This window comes from Olea europaea, unplaced genomic scaffold (assembly GCF_002742605.1).
Source record: "Olea europaea var. sylvestris unplaced genomic scaffold, O_europaea_v1 scaffold589, whole genome shotgun sequence".
Taxonomy (NCBI): domain Eukaryota; kingdom Viridiplantae; phylum Streptophyta; class Magnoliopsida; order Lamiales; family Oleaceae; genus Olea; species Olea europaea.
Window position 1 is genome coordinate 54,638 of NW_019264231.1, and position 14,055 is coordinate 68,692.

Below are 14,055 nucleotides of genomic sequence, written 5' to 3' on the forward strand. Positions count from 1 at the left end.
AATTTATGTAAGATAATTTTTGACATTTAAACATCGCCCAAGGTCACGTTGTAAGCTTTTAACATACTTTTGAAGCGTTCAAAATGGATAATGTAGCATAAAATACATCATCAAATGAAATTTTTTTTAATAATAAAAATGTTAAGAAGCAAAAAATTTTAGATTGATGAGGAGGTGTTTGCCTATGTTTTGAATGAATTTGAGCATATTAACTTATTTGAGCTGCATTCTGTTGAAAAATACATTTTAAATCATGATTTGACATTATTTCAACCACACATTATTCAATAGAATAATATTCTACGAAATTCAAAAGCTTTCTTTATTTTTTAACTACACATTCTTCATCAATCTAGTATTCTGAAATACATTCATTCAAAATAATGTGGTTCAAACACACACTAAGAGTGCAACTAATATGGTAAAGACATGATTGGCTTTCAGTGTATTATTCTAATTATTTCCTTTTTTTTTTTAAATAGTGGGCCTAATTTCCTTTATAATTGGGATCACGAAACTAAAGATCTTATAAAGGTATAGGTATAATAGGGATAACAACTGTCATGGTCGGATTGGAGCATGATCGGGAATTTTTTTTATCATTTTTGTCACGCTTGATTAATTATTACTCTATTTTTATATACGATTAAACTTGAAAACATTAACATAAAATGATTTTAAAAAAGGGGACGTTGTGGGGTGAAGCTTGGACGAAAATATTTGTCATCCCTATCTTATAACCCGATCATTCAAGATTGGGACCTGAAGGTGAGCTGCTGCACAATGTAACCCAATCCTCCATAATTAGAATCAAAGATGAGTATATAGATTGTGTTTTTAAAAAAAACATACCTATATGTGAGACATGAAGAGAAACGCTCCATTTAGTGCCAAGAAAAGGTGGTCTACTCTACATGAAGAGAAACGTTCCATATATATATATATATATATATATATATATATATATGCTCATAGGCCGAATTTGATCTCCACACCCAGTGCCTTTTAGAACATTGCCTATAGTCATCCAATAAATATAGACGTTCTCACTTGAGCTAGCAATTGATTACTTTCTTGTGGTGACGTTTTAAAAAAGTGGCTTAATTATTGTTTTAGGGGAAAAAAATTAATGGGATTAAATGGTTGATAAAAAAAATTAAAAGATAATTCATCTCTCTAAATATTATACCTTTAAAAAAAAAAAAAAAGGAAGTAAACTAGGTTCCATTCATTCGGCAAATTCCATGACATGAATTTGAATTTGATAGGGAATTTTTATTCTTAGTTAAAAATAATCTCTTCATTACGTTATACTATATAGAATTAAATATGAATATTAACACTTGTTGATAACTAAAAATGATGTGATAATTATATATCAACTTAAGAGAATTTTTGCAAAATAACGATGTCTAATTGCTAAATACAAAGAGAGAGAGAGAGAGAGAGAGAGAGAGAGAGAGAGAGAGTGAGAGAGAGAGAGAGAGGTTTTTGTAGTGTATAACTTGACTAGTTGTAAGGAAAAACAACTCTACTCTTTATCCTCTCCAAGGGTTAGGGTCAAACTAACTTGGTGGAATTCCTCGCATACAAGAAAGCACTTTTTGGGGAATATGAGTCGAAGCAGTAACAATAATATTTTTAGTGGAACATCTTTCAGAGAGAAGGTTCACTAATAGACCTAAAGATAAGTAATTCAGAATATGTCATGGAGAGAAGGGATAGTGGCCGTTCACATCAGGAATAGAGATTCTTGATGTAGTAGTTGCTTGTACTTATATAGGCATTTCAACACGAGTTGCTGCTCTCTCCAATTTGTTTGTCGGCAGATGGACAGTGACCAAAGAAACGAAAGAAATGGAATGTCTTGTTAAGCTGTGATCTCTGACCTCACTTTGTTTGTCGTTGTAACGAAATAGCCTTTGTGTTTAAGCCGATATGCCATATGTATTATCTGTTTTGAAAGAGCATCCATCCTCTTACCCTCATGACTTTTTCGTTTATTCTTTAGTATTCGAACTCAAGACTACCATCTTATGAGAAAGTTAAATTTTCAATAAGACAAAGGTCTTATACATATGATATAGTGATTTGTAAGCGATGGTCATGTCGTTACTATCACCATCCTGCTTGAAGAGATTTGATTGGTTGAGAAGTTCAATCAAGTCAGACATCATGACACTTAATTCGTAGCATGTCATCTATTTCATCGTTACTTGTAGCCTAAACAATCATTGTTCCCTCTTGATTAGTTGACATGGTAGTGCAATATCATTGGAGACACATTCTATTAGTTGACCATGATGGTGCTTTTCAAATAATGGCTGATTATGATCATTCACATCGGATAGGTCCCATGGTCCGACTTCTTAGTGCAATTGAAAACCTCACAGTTAAGCTCATTTAATCACTTTTGAGGTGAATTCGAGGTAATCTTAAAGATCGGACACCAACAACATTTTCTTCAATTCAATTAGATAATGGAATAATGTTACTTGTATAAAATGGAGTTATATAATGGTTTACATACAGATGATATGTTAAAAAAGGCGAAAAAGTTTTTCTTTTCATTTGATTGAAGAAATTTCGATACAATCATATCTCACTACATCTTTTTGTATAAATCATTATGTGTATGTAACATAATTGTTAGATCATGTTTACTTTCCCGTACCACGTCATTCGATTATTGTTTATAGAGGAAATCTAATGTTTTGCTATCATATATTTAAAAGAATGGGGGATTTAATACACAATAATTGTATTTAATATACAATAATTGTATTTAATACATTACAAATTTCAATACTATACAATTTGAATTTTTCAGATTAGATTTGAATTGATTGGTCATTAATATATAAAAAATTATATTTAAATAAAATATGTGGAGAAATTATTAAATGTTCATTGGAAAAAACAAAATAAAGAACCAAAATAGAGAGTTTGTTAGAGTGTATAAAAAAATTTACTTTCTAAATTTAAAAATGCTCCCTATTATGAATAAAATACTCTTTATAAATATAAAGATTTTTTTTTTTGGAGATGTTATAATTGGGTATAGCCATTAATCATTAGCCCCATCTTCTCATCGAGAAGCACAAATTTGTAGATTATGAGGAGTTACTTATTGCTTGATATCCCCATATGATTTAAAACCACCGACTCCATTCTATCTTTAATATAGTAATCCAATGCAATGAATTTAATGTGATTGATCATTAATCTTCATAGCATTTCGATTCTAAATTTCTAACAGTAATTACAACTATAAACCTTTGCTTATGAATTTGTAGTTTCTTATTTCATTTCTCTATTGTTACTCTCATTTCTTCAGTGGGAGAGTCACACGGGGCAGGCTCTAAAACGTTTTAAAATTCATAGATATTTTTTAAAATAAAATTAACATGTCTAAACATTTTTCAACCCATTACAAAATTCTATCTCCGCCACTATTCATATTTGTAAGTCCTGAGAATTAAGCTATTTGTATATTTCACTTGTACATCATTGTTGACATTTTATGATGTGTAAAAATTGAGATCATTGATTGTTTTAGCATTATTAAAATTAATGATAAAATTGTTTATCACGTCATGAAATATGTGTATACTGCAATATCTTGTTTTGACATCACTAACCAAAGATGACCCGCCTGAAATTTGGAATTCAGGAATCATGCTACACAAACATAATTGTTGACATTTGGGATGACCAAATACTCACACCTCGTAGGTCGAGCATTATTTTATTCATGCGGGATCCATGGTTCATGTGAGGGTCGGTCACACATTTGGTCATAAAAATTCGGGCACTTTGACATTTTCCAAGCAAAAATAAAGCTGTATTGACAATGGACAGACACATGCAGACTGCAATCCTATTTTTCCAAATCCAATAAAAGCCTATACCAGGTTTTCGGGAACCTCGAGTAAGCCAAAAGAATTAACCTGTTTGGTAGGGTTAAATCCAGGCCAAAAAATAGAGCGCCTAAACAACACGTTTGAAGCCAAAAACCCACCCTTAAATACAGCTTTATTTCCTGCACCAACACCAACATTTATATCAAACATTTTTGTTTGTCAACAGTAAATTTATACCACACCAAAATACATGAGCTATTGCTGTCAATGTCAATCTCAATGAAAAGTAAATAATTCAATGACGACGACTCTCAGTTCACTGGAGTTGATGCTGGTAAAAATCCAGTAACTAGAGGATCAGCCCAAAAATGCACTGCTGGCATTACCAGTTCGTCCGATGTCCAGGGCCCGGCTACCTCGGGCAAGAAAGCAATTGCCTTTTGACTTCAAGTTTGTTAAGTCAATTCATGAACCGGCTTTAGCAGACGACAATGGTATTCGGGTAAGGTGGAGTGATTTCTTGCTAAATTCTAACTGTTTTCTTGATTTTCCCTTTTATAATTCTTGAGTCAATTGTCAAATCGTAGGGCTTTTATCTCCCTGGTTTCCGACTAAGTTTTTAGACGAGCAGATTTATCCTACAGAGTTATTGATTCCCAGTCTTTTCGCACCGAAAATTGGGAGAAGAACAGGTGAATTTATGTTTCAAGGATTCCTTGTTTCTCTCTGATGCTAAACGTTTGATGATTACAGATTATAGTACTGGAGAATACAAAAGAAACGGCCCAAAAAGGGATATTGAAAATTCAAAAAGTGCTATAGAGGCCATCAAGTAAGATGCTACTACAACAAGCTTAGAAAGGGGCAATTGCATTGCAATAATGTAATCCCATGTTATCCCTACTGTATTAATGATTATGTAAAGGAAGAACCCTCTGTAGTTCATAAGTTTTCCCCATCCCCGCTGCTGGGTGTTTGATACCCAATAAATTTTGGGCTATGATGTTAACGTGGGCTAATATTATTTTATAGGCATAGGCCAATGAATAAAATAAGTTTAATAACCAAGTCCATGAGCTACACCCGACCCAATTATTTTTCCTTTTGGATAGCTTGAATCTTGATCCGTTTACCTCTTTAAAGGTCCAACTTAAAGCCTAACCCTAGAGTATATATATGGCTATAACCTTAGCCAATTTCTAGTGATGTTTTGTGAGGTTTTGTGAGAGAAATCAAGGAATCCTGGCTGTCCCCTTTGTGTGGGAAAAAAAGGCCTCTAGAAGTGTCCAAAACGCTTGTTTAACGTGTGCAATTGGTGATTCCTTCATAGTATACCTTTGTAGTGTCTTCTCTTATCCTTTGTGACCACAAATCATCATCATTTCTTATCCTACATGGGTAAGATTGAATAGCAACTGAGGAGAATTAATTGGTTGTGGTTTGGAGCCGATTGGACTGGTTGTTGGTTGAGAAATGTGCGTTGGACTGAACTCGAAAATCGCCAATTTGAAAATCTTTCAAGAGAGCTTCCACAACATTTGGTATCAGAGCGTCAGGGTGGTGGTTTTAGCTCTTGAAATATAGAAAAAAAAAACCATCCTGTCAAAATCAATCTCCGTTTTTCGCGTTTTCTGATCAATCTAGAAGGAGTTTTGGGAAACGGAGACAACTGACATGACGTGCAGGTGGAGGAGAACCCTGCAGGGCGGCATGTGTCGGAGGCGTGTGAAGCCCACACGCAGAGAGAGTGATGGCGAGTGTGGGCGCGTGGAGAATTTTTTGGCGATGGTCTCTTCAGGCAGTTTGCTCCTTACATTATTTCTGACATTTTTTGTGTTGAAAGTTTTTTGTTTCAGGGTCTACAGAAGAATCTGGACAGCGTTGTTTTTCGAGTGTTCAGGACTCAATTGTGATTTTTTAGTTGCTGCAGTTTTTAGAGACTTTAGGACGAATAATGGTCGTTCTAAAGTGTTAAATTCGCGTCTCATAATTTATGGACTCAAATTTGTCCGCTCTGGTAAATTGACTGAAACTTTTACATTATCGCACTAACAGATCATCATGTGGGGTGATCAATAGAATTGGGGGTTGTCATTACTTGACAACCATTACTTGTGTTAGAAAATTTAGGAATTATTTGCTCTATTTTGAAGTGTTGAACTTTGATTGCAAGTTATAGTTGATTTTGTGCATATCTGTCATATAATCACTGTGTGAGACTTGTTGCGTGAAAATTTTGAAAATTTTGTTTATATACCTTCATGTTTGAATTAATTATCCTATTAGAACACCTGGACTTGATCCATTCGAACATTCCCTTGATCTAAGATCGTGAATCTTCCGAAATCCTGAGAATCTAGAATGGTGTATATTACGACCTTATGATTACTTTGTGTGACCTATCTGTGTTTTGGTTGTTCTGTTTTCTTTTTAAATGTCTTCACACTTTAAAGTTGGAATTTTTAATGGAAAATATGATATTTCTATTTGGCAACAAAAGATGAAGGATATTTTGATCCAATAAAAAGTTTTAAAGGCTATAGATGGCAAATTTCCTGCAAATTTAACAGAAGTACAAAAGGAAGAGAATGATGAACTTGCATACACTTCAATTATTTTACACTTCTCTGACACTGTTTTGAGAAAAGTAAGTTAACTGTATTCTACAAAAAAACTTTGAGAAAAGTTGGAGGGCTTATATTTGTTTAATTCTACTCCTAATAAACTGTATTTGTTTGAACGATTTTTCAACTTTAAAATGGATCCTTCAAAGGATCTTAATGACAATCTGGATGTCTTTAACAAGTTAGTTCAAGATATCGTTAATTGTGATAAAAAGGTATCTGAAACGTATAAAACTATTATCTTGCTTAATTTCATGTCTGATTCATATAGGGAAGTTAAGAATGCAATTAAGTACGGTAGGGACACCTTAATACCCGATATTATCATAGACTTATTTAGGACTAAAGAGATGAAGATTAAGGCTGAAAAAGAGGATAAAAGGAGTGGCAAGTTACATATGATGAGGAGTAGGATGAAGTTTAAGTAAATGAATTTGGATAGAACTCAAGACGGTAGCGATTCGAGTAGTGACTCGAGTGATGATGGTAGTAAGAAGAACGGCAAGGGACGGGACAAGTCTAGTGGTAGAAGGTGCTACAATTGTGGTAAGTCTGGACATTTTATTAGGGATTGTCCCAAGAAGAAAGATAAGCTGAAGGGTAAAATGAGAGGTGAGGCGAATTTGGTTGAGGGGTCGAGTTATGACCCTAGTGAGGTTTATTGAGAGTAAACCTAATTACTGTATATGCATTTGTGTGTAATCCTTTCTGCATGTGTGTGATTGTCTAAATTTTGTTGCATGATTATCTGCTACATTTCAATGTGTATGATATGTGCATTTACATGAATTTGAGATAATATGATTACTTGGTGTACTTGTTTGCATGCCTAGTGAGTTAGGATGCATTAGCAGTGTGTTAGATGTCTTTTGATAAGGTGGAGTGTAGATGTCTAGAGGTACATTGTGGTTTGTACTGGGGATGTGGAGTGTGACATTTGGATCACAAGTGGAGATCTGATCAAATGTCTAGAATCCTTTATCTGTAAAGAGACCCAGATCAGGTAGAGTGTGAGAGAGGCACTTCTATCACTTCTGTTAGGTGGAGACCCATTATCCACGTAGGTTGAGAGAAGTGATGTGGAGATAGAGGATTATCTCGTTGACTTAGAATATATTGTGACTTGTCTGTTAGACATGAGTTGGGTGATCAGTCTAGTGAGCATGTTGGGCGATGAAAGGAAATATGTGTTCTTGAGGTGTGAGCAACACAGAATGAGATATGATAAGTGTGGTGAGATCTTTTCGTAGGGTCATTTATGCATGTGTTGTTAACCGTGGTTTGATTGACTTGGTGTTAATCTATGGTTCTATGTGAACGTGTTTCTGAAAAGATCAATGTATGTTATCCTATAGTATATTGTTATCGCACGTGTATTTGCTCTTGATTGTTTACTGTTAAATATTTGCTTCTACTTGGGTGTTTTTTGACCTTTGCCCTAGTGAGTACATGGAGTAGGTATGGTATGTGTTTTGGGTTGAAAACACGAGGTAAGGTTTGTGATCCAATTTTATTGGCTACCTTGATTATGCAAGTGCTAACTGTGTGTTTTGATTACTTGCAGATTTATTGGGCATTAAGGTGGAGATTTGTTGGGTGTTTGATACCCAATAAATCCTGAGCTATGATGTTAATGTGGGTTAATATTATATCATAGGCATAGGCCGATGAATGAAATAAGTCCAACAACCAAGTCCATGAGCTACACCCGGCCCAATTATATTTCCTCTTAGATAACTTGAATCTTGGCCCATTTACCTCTTTAAATGTTCAACTTAAAGTCTAACCTTAGAGTATATATGGCTATAACCTAGCCACTTTCTAGTGATATTTTGTGAGAGAAATCAAGGAATCCTGACTGCCCCCTTCGTGTGTTGGAAAAAGGCCTTTAGAAATTTCCAAAACGCTTATTTAACGTATGCAGTTGGTGGTTCCTTCATAGTATATCTTTGTGGTGTCTTCTCTTAGCCTTTATGACCACAAATCATCATCATTTCTTGTTCTACACGGGTAAGATTGAATAGCAACCCGAGGAGAATTAATTAGTTGTGATTTGAAGTCGATTGGACTGGTTGTTGGCTGAGAAATGTGCGTTGGATTGAACTCGAAAATTACCGATTTGAAAATCTTTCAAGAGAGCTTCCGCAACACAAACTGTGTATAAAGTAGTGATTTGTATTATTTTTGGATCAGAAATGATTCAATACAAACCATAGGGGTTAATTATGTTAGATTAAGTGGAGCCTATTGATTGTCGGTGATGCTAATTTTCCTTCGATTTTAGAGGTATTTTTTCAGGCGTGTTTACTGTTCATTGTAGTGAAAACATGTCGTGGCATATGAGGATGAATTATTATAAATCCGTGAATTTTCTTTGCTTATTTTGATTTTGATTATGTTTGTTATTGCTTTCACAAGGATAAGAACAAATTAGAGCAAAATCCACTAAAAATATAATGTGGACTTTAGTTCATTGGCTTGGAGATAGTCATACTTATTCCTGGTAACTGTTAAGACCTGGGTTTCATCTTAAAAGGTCAACCTTGTTAAAATGAATAGTCTAATCCTTTATAAGTTGGTATATATTGTCATCCAATTTTGAAATCTGTATGCTTATTTGGATCGAATTCCTTGTTGGAGTTTAATGGGTTCTAATACCATGTTAAAACTTGGAGTTCCATCTTAAAAGGTCAACATTGTTAAAGTATTTCAATCCTTTATAAGTTGGTCTATGTTTTCATCTTTAATCGATGTGAGATTTTTTCCCTTTATAGTAACTCTATCTTATTTTTAAGCCTTAGCAGTTCTCCGCAGTGAAAATTCAAGAAAGGAACATCGGTACAGAATTAAGAGGCTGACAGCAATTATCACAATACAGAAATACATTAGAGAGTACTTTGCATACATTGTAATAAAACAGAGGCGTGCAGCAGTTTTGTCCTTGCATTTTGGTAAAATAGAATGTTGAATGCAAAAATATCATCCTGTTTTCGGACACGACATCTTTGTTATGTACATGTACTGTATTTTGCAGGAATTCGAGGTTGGTTGTCCCGAAGGCAGTTTGACCACATAGGGCACGTACAAAAAATAAAAATCGAGAATGAGAGAGATGTCAGAAACCTGCCTAAAGACAGAGACAAGAAGGTATATGTATATATGATGGAATTTCTAGTGCCTTCAAATATGCTTAGTAAATCTTTGAACAAGGTCAAGGTGTCGTAGACTAAAAATACATAATTGACGAAGAAAAACCTACCATTTTACTTTCTAGTTTTTGAACAAAAGCACAATGAGTTTTGTTGTTAGGATTGCATTCTGGTTCAGCATCTTGCTCTTGTTGATCTTCAAAAGCAAGCTTTGAGGATAGAGGCAAAACTGTAGAAAAATAATGAGGAAAACTCTGCTTTGAAGATGCAACTTCAGAAAATGGAGGATAAATGGTGAGAATACGAGGAGAAGATGAAATCCTTGGAGAAAACCTGGCAAGATCAATTGACTTATATACAAGTGAGTTCTAGGTCTAGTCTACATCTTCATCTTTAGCTTGCCTCGACTCTCCTGCACACGATATTTATGACGTCTGATAGACTGGCCTCCACTTTGGCAGGACAGATTTTAGGGAAAAACGATATTAAAATCTTGATCTGTTTTGTCAAGTACTCGGTACCAAACATATTCATGTAGTTGATTTAAGGATGGTGAAAAAAAATTGAATTTAGGTGTTTTCAGTATTTTAGTTCCAGTAATTTGCTTGGTTTGATGCAGACATGTCTAGCCGCAGCAAAGAAAAATCCTACAGACGAAAGCATTATTGGGAGATTTGGACAATGTTATGCTACTTCAAGACATCAAAATCAGAATGCTGATAATACAACCACAAGAACTGGATTTTTTCATGGAAATAGTATGGTGGGCTCATTGGATTTGCCCAGTAGCAATGGATCAGGGCCACATATCACAACTAATTCAACCAATCATACAATCAAACAATTTGAAGGCATGTACGATGAGGATGGTGATCAGGCTCAAGTTGCATCAGATCAGGTAAAGTTGCATGCTGGTGTTGAGCTTCTAAAACTTAAGCTTAGGTTCACAGCAGGAAAAAATACTTCAAAACTCGGTTATGGGAAGCAGAAGCAACATTCAAGAAGCTTAGGCCCTATTCTCTTTACCGTTTTCGGGCCGTTTTCTGTTTTCGATTTTTCAAAACGGTGAAAACGTATTCTCTTTCCCGTTTTCGAAAACGAAAAAAAAATTTGTGAAGAAAACACAAAATGACTTTTTTGTCGTTTTGGGCGTTTTCAGTGTAGAACTTGGAAAAATTGAAAACGCGGGAAACACGTTTTATTTATTTATTTATTTTGAGAAGGTGGTGTGGTGATTCTCAAAATTTCAAAAAAAATTAAAAATTAATTTTTTTTTTTGAGGTGGTGTTGTGGTGATTCTCAAAATTAAAAAAAAAAAAATTCATTTTTTTTTGTTTTTGTTTTGAGAAACTAACAAAAAGAACGCAATTTCAACAATTTCAAAACAAACACTCAGAACACAAAACTCAAAATGAATTCAAAACTCAAAACACAAAACTGAAATACAAAGAGAACACCCCCTTAGCCATCTTGAAACAGAAAAAGGCCAAAAGAGATGGTGGGAAAGAAGACAAATGAGAAGGGGGATTAGGAACTGAGACTTTGACGTTAGTTGTTTACTTGATTGCAATGCAGATTTTATTGTGATACAAATTATTTGCACTTAGTAATGGTTTGTCCGGAAGGTGAATTGTACAACCGGACTACTGTTAGATCATGAGGTCAAGAATTGAAAATATGATAGCAATCGTGGATTTGGAATTCCACCTTTCACTCTCATACATATTTTCAAAAGAGTCTTACATAATCGTTAAGATAACGTGGAAATAAACAAATAAATCATTATTGTTACATTCACATTCGAGTTTGATCAGGACACAGTGAAATTCAATTTGAAGTTTATTTCTAATGGGACGATACTCTTTTTCACTAAAATATTACTTATCAAGAATCTTGAATGCTTATTTCATTGAATATCAAAATTTTTACATTTATTAGTGTTATAATAATATTACTTTAATTTTCTAAACCCAATATAATGTAAATGTCATGAGTATAAAAAATAAATAAAGCGAAGACATGTTACTATTCTAAATCAAGGAATATAAAATGTTTAATGATTTTTTATTTAGCTTTATCGAATTATTCTAAAAGATATATTTTACTATTTATTTTGATATATTTAATTATTTGTATGGATGACAATGGGGAGGGTCACATAGACCATGATTCCAACCCATTGTCACGTCATCAGAGCCACCAATTGTCATCTCTAATTACTTGTTAAAAAAAAACATATGCTGGGATATTTTATGAAATTATTGTTACATGTGTTTTTTATATTTCTCTATGAAATAATATTTAAATAAATCAATTTAAACGGATATTCATTGCACGCCCTTCCAGATGGAATCCAGAATTCAATTTGTTTCCCTCCATAATATGAGGACCCATTAAAGAGCCTTTCTATCTTCATTCAAATTTATTTAAAAAAATAAAATTGAGCTCCTTTCACATAACTTTCGTTTTTCTTTTATTTATTTGTTTTATCACATCAATAGTCTTTGAACTGTAAGTCTGTAACAATTAGGCCATGTTTGATTGGCCATTATTTTCCATGAAAAATGGAATTCAAATTCAAATTTTCATTTTTTGACTGTTTGATAGTATTTTTTTTCTATGGAATTAGTTTTCTTAAAAAGTGGACATTTTCTTGGTTTTCTAGGCTGATCTTTTAATTTTTTTTTTGGGGCAATGGAAATAAATTATATCCCTAATTATTAAAAAAATATTTTCCTTTAATTGACAATTTCTATGTAAAACAAAGTCAAACGAACACCAAAAGATAGATGATTTTTCTGGCTTTTTTTTGGACGATGAAAACAAATTATATCCCCAATACAATAAATTATATCTCTTTAATTAACAATTTTCATATAAAACAAAACCAAACAAATACCAAAAATACTTTTATTTCAACCTTTTTCACATAAAAAATTATATCAATCAACCAAATAATTGACAATTTCCAATAAAATAATTTTTAGACAATTCAATTCACTGCCCAAATTTTATCTTTACAATCAAACAGACCCTTAGTTCTTTCTTATACTCAACTTATTCCAAATACATACTTGGCCAAATTAATTCCCAATCTGAATTTATTATCAGATTTAAAACCTTCTTAGGAATTCCATACTTATCCTTAAAATTTTTGGTTCTTGTGTGTTATTAATGGAATTAAAATATAAAATTTAAAGACTATTTATTAAATTAAAATTAACTTAATCATTAAGATTTCAAGCAAATTTGAATAATTACAAGCAATTAACTTCTATTAGGAAAAAAAAAAAATTTAAAATTTTTATTTTTCTTGCATAAGTTTATAGTGTTATATCTTGGTCCATATAAGTACCCAAGTTCAAGTAAGACTTGTTCAAAAAGACTAGTTAAACATGTATGACTTACCAACGAACATTTCGTTTCATCTCACCAATGGTCAAACTTCTTCTATATCGATTATAAATTTGATAGATGGTGTTGGTGTGTTATTTGTTCTCAAACTTAGTGTTGACAAGGGTTCTAATTCAAAGTATCGAAAATGTAAAAACTTGAAAAATATATAAATACGTTAATATTCAATTTTAATCATCACATGAAAGAGTGGCAATGGATCAAGTGAGTCGGCTCGATTTTTAGACACTCGAGCTCAATTCATATCCTCAAACTAGGCTCTATATTTAGACACTTGAGCTCAATTCATATCCACAAATTTAAGTTACTGTTTGGTTTTGTTGAAAATCAATTTTTTTTTTTTTGGGTTGTAAATTTAGATAAAAATTGATGAAATGTATTTTTGAAAAGTGGATAACAATCTCATAAAATAGGTCGAAATTAATTGTTGAGTTTACATGAAATTTGAATTTTGCTAGTTATACAATCGGGGTGGACAACCTCTTCACGGGAGAGGGTTTACAATTTTTTATTATTCATTATGGATCCCTTTCTATGCGTGTGATTGTTAACTTCGATTGTACATGTAGTGTGGCCATTAAAATTTTTATCAACTTTTTTAGTTAAATAAAACATGGGATCATGAAATAAGTCCAAAAAATGAGTCTGCCCATGAATCCAGAACCAGCCAGCTGTGAAAAATGTGTTTGATTCGATCAATGGCTCATCACAAAACGAGTTCGATCAAGGCAAGCCCACTAGCGGTTCCACCTCTAATCACGAGTGTGGGCCAAACGACGGTGGGTCCACGCCGACCTGTGAACTCCATTCCCATTGGCTGGCATTCCACAGAATGACCAAGTAAAACATGTATAAACTGTAAACAGTCGTCAACTCGCTTCAGCCGCCGATCTAGAATCCATAGCTTTCTCCATTTCTCCACACCGAATCTGGACCATTAGATCCATAAAACTTACACATGTCAGCATCCCTATTCAATTGTCATTTCTAAAACTACGCATCAAG